The sequence below is a fragment of the Falco punctatus genome (assembly GCF_963210335.1).
Source record: "Falco punctatus genome assembly, chromosome: 1".
Classification (NCBI taxonomy): domain Eukaryota; kingdom Metazoa; phylum Chordata; class Aves; order Falconiformes; family Falconidae; genus Falco; species Falco punctatus.
This window is the reverse complement of record NC_137580.1, coordinates 54,438,093-54,449,616: the sequence shown is the minus strand read 5'-3', so window position 1 is coordinate 54,449,616 and position 11,524 is coordinate 54,438,093. Positions and strand designations below refer to the sequence as shown.

Sequence of the window (11,524 nt, the reverse complement as noted above, 5' to 3'; positions counted from 1 at the left end):
GTATGAAAAAGTTGTTCTCATTTAAAGCATCACAAAACGCAAAGAATAAATCAGTCTACATGAATTCGGGCGCGCTGGAGCTGTAATCGGCTTGGATGCAGACTGAGGGCTGTAATCGATGTAAGAAAAGCTCTGTCCTGTCCTCAGCAGCTTGCGTGGGCCGGAGACCCTGGTCTCCAGGTCTGCATTGCCACCTCCCGGCCGAGCCCCGCACACCCGGGCTGGTGCGGGACCAGCGCGTCCCTCCGCAGCTGCTCAGCGCCGCGGGCACGCCGGCCCCCGCGCAGGGGCGCGGTGCGTTTTGTGCCTTGCTCGGGCCCTGCGAGGGGGAAAGAGATGGGGCACAACGGCACTGGGAGTCACTGCTTGCCTTGCGTGTAAAACCGTGTGCGACAGAACCAAGGCGTTTGTAGGCGACGTGTGTGGGTTGGCAGTATGACACTATGCACGACGCAGGTCCTCACTGTGTTTGACACGTCTAAGCGAGCTGAAGACCCGTCCGTCGTGGCGTGAGGGACACCCTTACCCATTTACCTCATTAGCTCTACATGTTCCTGGCTCACTTCTGGGCAGAGTTCAGTGTTTTTTCACTAGCACCCAGGACAGATGGGAAGCTGTCTACAGCCTCATTTTTCTTGTCCTTGCTTCTCCGTTTATCTCACTCTTCTACAAAACCAATAGTCAGTAGGTACACATCACATTTGTCCATCACAACAGTAAAGCTAGGCTTAGACATGCATTCATTTAACAAATGAGTTAGCGCTAATACCTGCTTACCACACCTCTTCCATGAGGATTTGTTATCGCCTCTCTGCCAGATGTCACTGGTGGAATGGCACACATAGAGCCTCCTCGGCCACATCAGGGTAAAGTCTGATGGCTTGATTTAAGCTGTTACGCAAGGCAGTTCAAGCTAAGCTGCAGGGCTTTGCACAGACCATACGAAATGCGTGTATGTTCTCTTCCATCAGCAGAGCTGAGAGGGGCACGCATTCAGAGAAGGTAGCATACAGCTGGTGTCACAGCACTCTCAAAACTAGCCAGCTGCAACAAGGCCTTTACCATCCCATACCAGGTTAACTTCAATAAGTAGTTCCCGCACCTTGCTCTGGCACAGCCACTAATCCCCCACAATGTTTCTAAAGTTCATCTGCTGTTCATGCTGTTTCTTCATACTCTTCAGGCTAGCCCCTCTGTTGTATCCTGCTCCTTGTTTGTTTGTCTGTCTGCTTCCAGATCTCTCTTCATCAGCTGCCCCTCTTCCATCCCCCTTAGAGCCATTTAACTACTTAGCAGGAACCAGCCACAGCTGCACCTTATCCACGTCAGCCAACCCACCGCCCCTGAAGCCAGCCCACAGCTCTGTATTATCGATGTTAATTAACCTGCCTTCATTCCTCTACAAGCTGGGAGCCATAGCACTGTGGATCTCTGTTATTTTTTCTGTGAATATTTTGTATCTGATTTCTACCGTGTCTTTCACTGGGAGCTTTTAACAGAAGTGTACATAGAGCTTGGTCTTATTTAGAGTGAAAGACTCATTGTTTTGTTTAAGTATTCCCCAGCTTACTGGGTATGAAACATTTTAACATTACATTTATAAAATGCACCCTCTCCCTTACAGTTTTACAGATGCATTTTCTACTTAAATCTCAGAAATACATAAAAACATTAAAGTACTGAGTGGTTAATAAATAACAAAACCAGTAGAAAAATTATATGGTTAGTTAGCATTATATAGTTTTTCTTCTGTGCCCCTGGTGGGAGGAACATGCCCGTCTTTACAGCAGCTGATAAGCCATTTTAATTAGATTTTTAAATCAGATTTTTGTAGACCTCTGAAGAAGAAGGCGGCAAATACAGGCCGAAAGATACCACTGACTGCAAAAAAACTCATCATGCACTGGCAGTGTCCTGGTAAAGAAGATAATCTCTAGACTGAGCACATTGAAGGAAGAAAGCATTGCAAGCTCTATCACAGAAAGAGTGCTTATGTGAGGACTTCAAACTAGCAGACCTGCAGAGGGTCTCTATGTATTTGAACACCCAAAAAAACCCCACCAAGATAGAGGGAAACCTGAACTATCAGCAGCATTTTAGAATTCCTGCATCAGTGGCTTTATATGCAGTTTTCCAAAGGAAAAACTCGTTTGCTGAATGTTTTGTATGTACAATGCCGAAGCTAAGGCTAGGTTTTGGAGTTTTTTTCCTCTGGGTAATAGTACATGCCAGTCTTCAGGACTGGCAGCTCAGCACTTGTCACCACCTTTCCATTAAGAACACTTTAAATGTTAAAAAAAAACAAAATCCCATGGGTTGCTATTTCTGAGACAGAGCAGAAATCACAATGCTAATTGAAAGGCAAACTTCTCAGACTTTTTTTCTTCCTAGATGCCATGAACTGAAACTTAACTAGATTCAAAGAGCTGCCTGAGTAAAAGGGTCAACCCTGGGGTCTCACTGATTATAGTGACAAGTTGCAAGGTCGATAGCTGTAATATGGATGCTAACTTTTGAGTTGCTTTTTCAACTAGTCATCTGAGTGTTGTGAAACTGGATGCCTGGTCTGCTACTGTGATATACGCTAATGTCTATATCACTGTAATCATCAGCACATTTTGGTATTTTTTTCTCACTACAGGATTATCTCAAGAGTATTTAACAAGCATGCAAGTCAGAAGGCAACGTTTTTTCTTCCATAAGGACTAGTGGCATATAACCGCAGTATTTTAGTTCTGCATTATGTCTGAAGATACTTTCAGACATTTCCCTTTATTAAATGATGAAAAGTTTCATTCAGATCAGGAAAATGGCTGGTCTTGGCAATTGCTTGCAGCACAGAATGCAAGGGGCCTTTTTTCCCCTGCATCTCTGCTGCTCGTCCACCAAGGGGAGTCGTAGGAACAACGCAGCCAATTTCTCTCAAACTTAACCCTAAAGAAAAACACCTGTGATCATTAGCAAGGCAAGTACCCCCTTGTCTACACTACTGTACAACAGGTCAAACATAAGACATTTATGAGAGACTCATTTACTGATTTATTCTTACTTTTGCAGAGAAGTAAAAGGTCTATCGTGTAATTATACAGTGTTTCCCAGACCCTGATGTTGGGTACTCATCAATACTAAATTTTCTGAGTTTTGGCTGTCAGTCATTAGCAACTGAGTACATGACAGCTGTGCAGTCCAGGTAGAAGACACATGAATATAGTTGAAAGGGAAGCTATAGGTCTGTTTAGCATTTTATTATTTAGTGCAGTATTTTTAAATGAACAGAACAGTGCAACATAAGCAAAAGAAATTAAAATGGCAGCCTAAATCCATTGACTGTGCATGATAATAGGTATTTAACTATGGATAAAAGGAAGTTTAGCCATCTATTCAGCATGTAATTTTTCCTGTACCTTACCTGTATATTGGTCTGTTTCATTACTAAAACTTATTCACCCTACTGTCATATCTTGGTCTGTACTCTTGGTCTTTTTCATGGAAGTTTGTTTCTTACTGTTCATTGATCTTACCTGTACCTGTTCGTTGATCTTACCTAGTACTCTGTCAGGATAAGATCCTGTGACAAGCTGTCTGCATGGGTTTGATTTCATTCCTGCCCCTGTGCCCATAAACACGTTTGTACTTTTGGGGTAGTAGGAATGCAAGTAGACCCAGGGAACAACTGCAGTACATAGAAAACTTATGTGCTGTAAGTTAAGCAAGTGGGAAGTCTCTGTAGGATGTGGGCATTATTCTTATCAGGTTTATCCAGTAACTTCCCTCTGGTTAGGTTTTGACTGTCTGGTTTGGTCATTATCTTTGGTCCTCATGTCCCTTTCGTAGACTGTGCAGTGTCACGGTGATCTTTTTTCCCTCTCATTAGGCGTTTGTTAGACCAAGACATATTATCTTTCACTCACCAAGCGGGGTACCATAATAAACATGAAAATAACTGGCCAGATCCTAAAAGCCTTTGACATTCATACACCAGGAATTAATATAAAATTATTTGAGACCCCAATAGGTGGATAATTATACTGTGATTTTTGCCTTAATGCCTTTTATAAACATGTGCAGCTCTAGTAGAGCTTCCCATTGTGTAATAGGCTGTTATACGATGACCTACTTCATTAGGTGTGCATCTAAACTGTAGAGCAGAAGCAGTCTTCAGGCCAGGTAGTAAATACCCAAATCTATACTTAGCAAAGTTTGGGTTTAGATGTGGATCCAGAACTTCACAGCTAGCACTTCCTCTGAAACAGGCTTTTTCAGGTGGTTTGCTCAACGCTTCCTCAAAGCTCCAGGGCCATGGTCATGACAGTCAACATGACAATTTGATAATATATTAATATCTAGCTGTAGTCTCCTCCTGCTCTTCTGTCTACTGGTTATATCAGCCCGACAAGCTCCTAAATCCAGGTAAAAAAGTAGCAGAATTTTACTGAGATGAGGTTTATCTTATCTGCCTACTTCATCCCGTGGTCAAAGGATGCGTTAACAACCACATCACTGGGGATAAATTTATGTGGGTCTTGTCGCACACAGAGTTGTTACAGCCAGGAATTGTTTGAGTCAGACTGGGGCAGTGAAATCTTTTTGAAGAATGGATGAGGCAAAGCCAGAGCTTATTCTGGAAGCTTTCCACGTCAGACGAGATGATAATGTCAGATCCTCTCCTTCCTTTAATCAAAAGAGTCACCTTCTAGCATGTGTCACTGTGAGCATGTTTGTTTATAGAGTTACTTGATCAGGTGGAAATGGGACACAGTCACAAGGGCTAACTGCAGAGGAGCCAGGCTGGGAGCAGTCCTTACAGAGCTGTGCAAGTCTTGAACTGAAAAGGAAGAAAGCCTCTGCCTCGCCAGGCAGCATCACCACGCTTTTGTACAAGGAGGTGAGGTAAGCAGGCTGTGGCTGTACATATACCATGCTGGAGGGCTTCTAGGAAGTCCCCTGCATCTGTCTGCCTGCTCACTGTGAAACTGTTGTGGATATTTGTGTTTAAGTGGGAAACTGAAGATCCAGTGGGTTTGGCATCTGTGTTTTTCATAACTTTTCTGATAACCTTTGAGCAAGAATCTTAAGCTGAAAACAGAAAGGCGGAATCTGAGATGTACATCTGGTGCAGTTGCACCCCGATAACTGCGTGACACAGGCTGGACATTAAAATGCAGGCATTTGAAAACATGAAGAAAAAAAAATGTGGATCTACATTTGATACTATTGGGAAGGAATTGCACCACTTCTGAAGATCACTGTTTCCAGATTCTCTGTCTGAGCAAATGCGCCATCAGGAAATGCAGAGACTCAGTTCTACTTCAAAGTCTGGTTGAGATCCAGGGATGAATGTGCACCGTTATCTTCCTCACACTCATTTTTCTGGGAGGCCTGCCTTTGTTTACTCTTTCCTGAAACAAAACTTACCTGCCACCCTGTTCAGACTACAAAGAAAGTGATTTTCCTCCCCTTTCATCACTTGTATTTTTTCAACTATCACCTTATCTCCAGCCTGAAAGGTGGGATAAGTTGTGTCTTCATTTGAGTATAGCTCCAGGCTTCCACTTAAAACATCACAGACAGTGCTTTAGCATCTGTTAAGAGCAGTGATCCTGCTCAATGGATTTAACTTTAATATATGTAGGTTTGAAAGGTATGCAATCAGTAGTTGTCCATCTCTGTAACATAATTATTTATTAGATTCTAATTAAGAATAAGGATCCCAGATTTGCTCTCTAAATATGTGTAGGGCTTGGACAAGTATTTTCATCACTGGTGTTCTAATTATATAAAATAGATGTGGGTGTAAACAGAGAGCATTTTTTTTCATGGCTAATAAAAATATAAGTAGATAGAAATAAGTATTATATGGTGTTTGATTTGAAAAGGTAAGAAGTGTATTATTAATTGTCAGATAAACTCTGAGTTTGGCTTGATTCTAGCTGAATTTCACAAATCAAAGGCAATAAAATGTATGTTCATCAACTAACATTTTAAATTACAATTTTTGATGGCTAATAACATTGGTAAGGAAATAATCCCTGTATCTTTTTATGCTAGAGTTGGAGCGGGAGAACTTAGAGTCAACTGCGTCAAATTTCTGAAGAAATGTTGCCTCAGATGTGTACCTGTTGTTGTGTTCCCCAAGCTTGTAACAAACTGGGTAGATCTAACAAACCAGAACTGCTTGGTTTTACTACTGAGTGAAAGAATAGCAAAAGTATTCTGGTTTGACACAGATTCCTGTAGTGAATGGGTATCTCCATCTGGAGTAGAGTCTTACTCTGGCATTTCTTACTATAAGAAGAAAGATTAGTGTGTTTTAATGGAGCATCTCTATACAATGGTCTACTCAATGACAGGGAGTCCCTAATCTTTTTTTCCCCACTGAAAATGATAAATTACTGCTGTGTGTTCACTACGGTTCTTCATTATCTTCATTTACTATGTGCCCTTTAGCTCCCTGATAGGTAATTAATAATGTATTTGGGCTTGGGATTACTTTTATTTGTAACATTACTCTTGGGGAATCATAACCAATCTGGACTGTTACCTGACCTCATTTTTCAAGTTTTTCTTAAGAGCAAAGTTATTATTCTTCAGAATTCTCAAGCTGAGTCATGCATTAATGTTTTCAAAGTAACAACCACAATTAAAATCCCTGCTAGCATGTTTTTTTTTTTTAATTGTGTTTGGGTGGGTACCCAAGTAGCTAACCAAGACAAGTGGTTTCATGATATGGCCTCATAACCTTTTGCGCTTGCACTTTTACTCTGGTGTCTTGAGCAGTACCATGCTGGCTTTGTCAGAAACATAGTCATGTCCTTGAAAACTATTAAAATCACTTGTGCATTCTTTAAATCATGACAGACACACATGCATGCACACATGCATGCATTCATGAGGGTAAAGACTTTGCTAGTCCAGTAGGAGTCATTGAAATGCTGCTTGTTGTTAACAAAACCTTAAAATGCAGCTAACAACAATAATCTTTACTGAACGTTCAGCTGCACTTTTTGTGCATAATTTGTATTGACACACCTCCTCATTTTTTGGCCACAGAACTAGCAAACCACTCATTTTCTAACCTGAAGAGAAGGCAGACCATTAATTGTTTGGGTGGAACTTGGGGATAACAATTGCAATTACTCCCAGGATGCTTTTAGTGATCCAGAAAGCTGAGCATCAAAGCATTTCCCTTGGTTTTGTGTTCTCACAAAGCAAATCCATAGAGGTACTTGATATATGTCGGGTTTTTTTCCCCCTTTTGTGCTTCAAGGAGTGTTCTGGCTTCCTGCTATTGTCCCTGTTCTCCGTTTTTCTCCCCATGTCACAGGGCCTGGTGCCTGCCCTTGCCACTAATTGCTTTTGTTTACAGGTAATGTGCTTCATGTTGCCATGCAACTCATTGCCCTTCAGAAAATCCTTTAACTCCCCTTTCTCCTTTGATAGCACGGCAGTGTGCCAGCAGCTCCTCACTTTTCATATTCAAACCATCTAGGCTGTGTAAGAGGCACAATATTGGCTGCCACTGCTCTGGAGGGTTCTTTGTGGTGGCTTTTAATATAGGAAAGGACAACTTGGAAGTGGCAGAAAAGGCAGGGTTCAGAGCTGATTTCCAAAGCAATTATTAGCAGTTAGACCCACTGTACTGGGTCAATGAATAAAACCTCTAGCCCTCTTTCTACCTGTCATGGCAAAAATATACTGGTGTGCAGCTGGACCCGTTAGCGTCACTGCTTTAGCCCAAACTGTAGTAGCTTGGGCTTTTAACTTTGGAGGTCTCCAGTGATGGTGGCATTACAGGGGGAGATTTCTCTAGATGTAAACCTTCCCCCAAAATCCTCAGAGGCAGAGGGAACCTGCCTTCATAACCTCTTTCTTTTCATTTCAAGGGGAAATTATTAGAAATTACTCAGAAGCTGTGAATCTATACACCAGCCATGACCCCCATGTGCTGAAAAGCAGAGGATTCAGGAAACCGGTGGCAGTGGCCAGAGCCAGTCAGGGGTAAAAGGTTTGCAAGCAAAAAAAAACCCCAAAAAAAACAAAAGAAAAAAAAAACAAGGAAAAAAAAGCAAAAGAAGAAAAGCAAGGAAAAAAAGAATGATCCATATTTATCTTCTCCAGAACTGACCAAGCAGCTACATACCTCCTATTGGGGCCATACACACTCAAGACGGCAGAAGCAAGCTCAACAGTTTCAGAGTTGAGAGTCTACCAGCAGAGGCTTTGCTGGTAGGAGATGTAATGTTTGCGCTTCCTTGGACTGGCTTCAGTGAATCCAGCCCTTCACTGCTTGTAAAGTTCAGGCAATCTAGATCTTGCTGTCCTGTTCTCCAGACCATTATTCCATGATGAATAAATGAAAGTTGTACCTTGTGTCCCTTTTCTGCCTCTATGCATGGTGAATTTAAAATTACCACTGAAGTAGACCCAGGAACATCCATGTTAGTTAATCCCAATTAGTTAATAAATATATCTGCCTGCTCCCATGCATGCAGTGGAATATTAGAAAACTAAACTGTATTCCTGTGTTTACCCATGGCTGTTTATCTTTGTGTATGCTTTCCCCACATGTCACTATGGCTTCGCTTTGAAGTCTCGGACTAAAACTATTCCTGCACTGATTTCCAGAGGCTTTGTGATGCATAAAGGAGTTGCTAATGATGCCAAATAGCACTAGTAAATGCTGGATTTCACAAGGTAGATGAGATGGGCTGGTTCCCGTTCAAATGCATCATTCAGATGTGTGCTTAGAAAGCAGGAGAAGCTTTTTATTTGAAGAACCAAGGTAAACCTATCCAGTGAGCTTATACAAGCCCAAGACCAAATGTAGGTTTTTCACTTTGTTCTTGGAAATCTGCAGGCCTGCTTTAGACGTGCTTTTAAATTATCTGCAATCCGGCGCTGGTAAAGTTGAAGACCTGCATTACGTAGGTCTCGTCACAGTTTTGGACAGGTTTCTCTTAATATATGAGCTTCCTTAAATATCCTAATATCAGACAAAAGAGCCATTGTTCAACAGCGTTAGAGAATGAGATGGGGACTGGTATCATTTCACCAGTCTACTATATGCCTGGATAAGATTTTAATTGCTAGTAAAGTTTTGAAATTCAGTTGCAAGGCTGAATTAACCTAAACGGAGAAAGTTAAATTGTACATTTTCTTACTGACTCGACCCTGTGCAGTTCCATGGAACAGAAACTATACCCGATTTCACCTTTTCTTTCCTCACAGATGTGTTTTCTGCTAAAAAAGTTGTGCTTGTGGCTACCTGTGGTTTTGTGCATTTTACATTCTCACTGCGTTTAAATGCACTCTTTCTGGATTCAGCCATGAGGAAAGGAAAGGGAAAGAAGAGAAGCAGCCAGGTAGAGAGGGAAGCAAGGATTGTCAGTGCTTCCATGCTGTTCATTGTAGCCAAAAAAGGGATGGAAGAAAGATCATGTCATCCCTTAGGCTGTGGTTCCAAGGACATTTCTCCTGGTGGCTTGTGCTGGTGGACGCAGCTACCTCCATCTCTCAGGTGCTCATTCCCGCAACTGTATAGTCCCATCAGTTATGCCTGCAAACCTAAAATTTTCTGTGAGTGCTGGAAACTATCACCAGCCATGGCAAAAGTGGGATAAAGTGCATATGTTTGCACCACTACTGAAGAAAAGACCTGTGGAATTGCAGGCTTACAACGGTACCTGGGCAGCTGCAGATCTGGAAGAACCTGTGAGACCCTGGCCTATGTTTTATCTCAAACTCCTTGCTCTGTGAAAGGTGAACAGATGGTAAGGGTACTGCAACCAGCTTCAGTTTGAGGGGGTTTATCTGTAACAAGGTGAATATCTGGCTGCCTCTTCCAGAGGATTTTTTGACTACTTTATACCATGTTAGGAACACAAAGATGCAAATTTGAAGCCCAAACCAAGCCTTTCACAAAACACCCAGAAATGCTCAAGTGCTTGGTACTTTACAGCTCATCAAAATCTGGCCAGTTCTTGAAAACATTTAAGCTACTTTAAGTGAAAATTCAGGAATATTCAGTCAGTGTTCTACTATGACAATTTCACCGTGTTGGATCACATAGCAGCCCTGTAAGAAGGAAAGACTGTTATACTACTAATTAACGTACTGCTATGCCAGATGAGGAAACCAGAAATGGTAGCTTACCTCTCACTGGAGGATGTGTGGAAGCATTTAGTCAGCAAAGCTCCCACCAACTGTGTGTGACCCGGAGTGATACCTTGAGACAAGGAAGGATTCTCACCTCTCTATGTACTTTTGATGTGTTTACACGTTCTGCTTTCTAAAATTGTCTCACCTGCAAGATGTGGCTTAGCAGGAGAATCCACACGGCCTTTACAGCGAGCTGTAATGTGCAACAGGGGCAATGCTGAAGTTCTGCATTATTGTGGAGGATCCCCCAGCACTCTGCTTCGTTTGTCTTTTGGAGGGTGTCCTCTTCTCTGCCAGGACATCTCCCCTGGTAGGAAGCAGTGGCTGAGCTGCCAAAGCTGAATGACAGCTGCTGCCCAAACTGGTACCAAAACAACATTTTCCAGGAAAAGCATCTTGTTCTGAGCAATCAGATTCCAAAGTTCATGAAGAATTATCTGTGAGACCCTCACACTGAGGCATACGCCAATTTTGGGGTTACCAACATGGTTTTCTGCCATTCAAGACTTCCAAAGCTTTCCATTTTATGGATTACCAAATTTACTATATATGTGGGAGGAATTTCTGGACCTGTTTTGCCTGACAGTGGTAGACTCAGCACATGGTCTTTTTCTATTAGACTATAATGCTAGCTTTATTTATCTTCTCAGCTCTGGTATAGGATGTTGCGGGATTTGTTATAAGGCCTTTGCTACTCTGCTGGACCTAAGGAATCCGTACTGGAGCTGATTTTAAATAGCTCACTTGTCCACATTCACAATCCATCTTTCAACAACCAGCACAAAAGAAAAGAAGCCTAGTAATGCTGCTGGTTAGAAGTTTCCCCTGTTGTTCATCAAAAATAAGCACATCGTTAGCTTAAAGCCATCTGAGAGTTCTGAGGAGGGTGGATACAGTCCGCAAAAGCCCATCTTCAAACAAAAGGGAAAAAAAGGCTGTAACAATGTAGTTTTTACATATGCCAGAAGTAATCTAAGAGAAGTGCCCTAGGTCTTGTCCATCTTATGTTTTTCTTTCACTGAAGTTTCCCCAAATACCTTACAAATGCTTGCTCAGGCTGGTGAATTTGACACTATTGTTTGCAACACTGGAAAGTAGTATTTTTCTACAATGGAGGGATTTTTTTGCATAGCTGTGTCTCTGTTTTGATGTGGGTGAGGTGATCTGTACCCAGTCAAGGAATGGGAATGCTTTAAAAAAATGTTTTAAAAAAAGGAACAAAACTCCATCTTCTCATTTTCCTATATATTAGATCCTTTAGTCCCTTGCAAAATACCAAGAACCTAAACAAAAGCCTGTCTATCTACGAAAAAAGCAATCAGGCCAAAGAGGGTCTTAATGAACTTTTGTTCAGCTGTTTGGTTTC

The 11,524-nt window shown here is 41.9% G+C and overlaps 1 protein-coding gene across 2 annotated transcripts in view; it reads left to right on the top strand.

Moving 5' to 3' along the window:
• The window catches only part of RBM47 (RNA binding motif protein 47), a 113,030-nt gene continuing 101,506 nt past the window's right edge, over positions 1 to 11,524 (top strand). The window contains exon 1 of one of the 2 annotated variants that reach the window (XM_080379016.1): positions 1 to 11,524. This exon is cut by the window's right edge and continues 19,575 nt beyond it. The gene's annotated coding sequence lies outside the window, so the exon portion shown is untranslated. The other variant, XM_080379015.1, reaches the window with a different exon arrangement.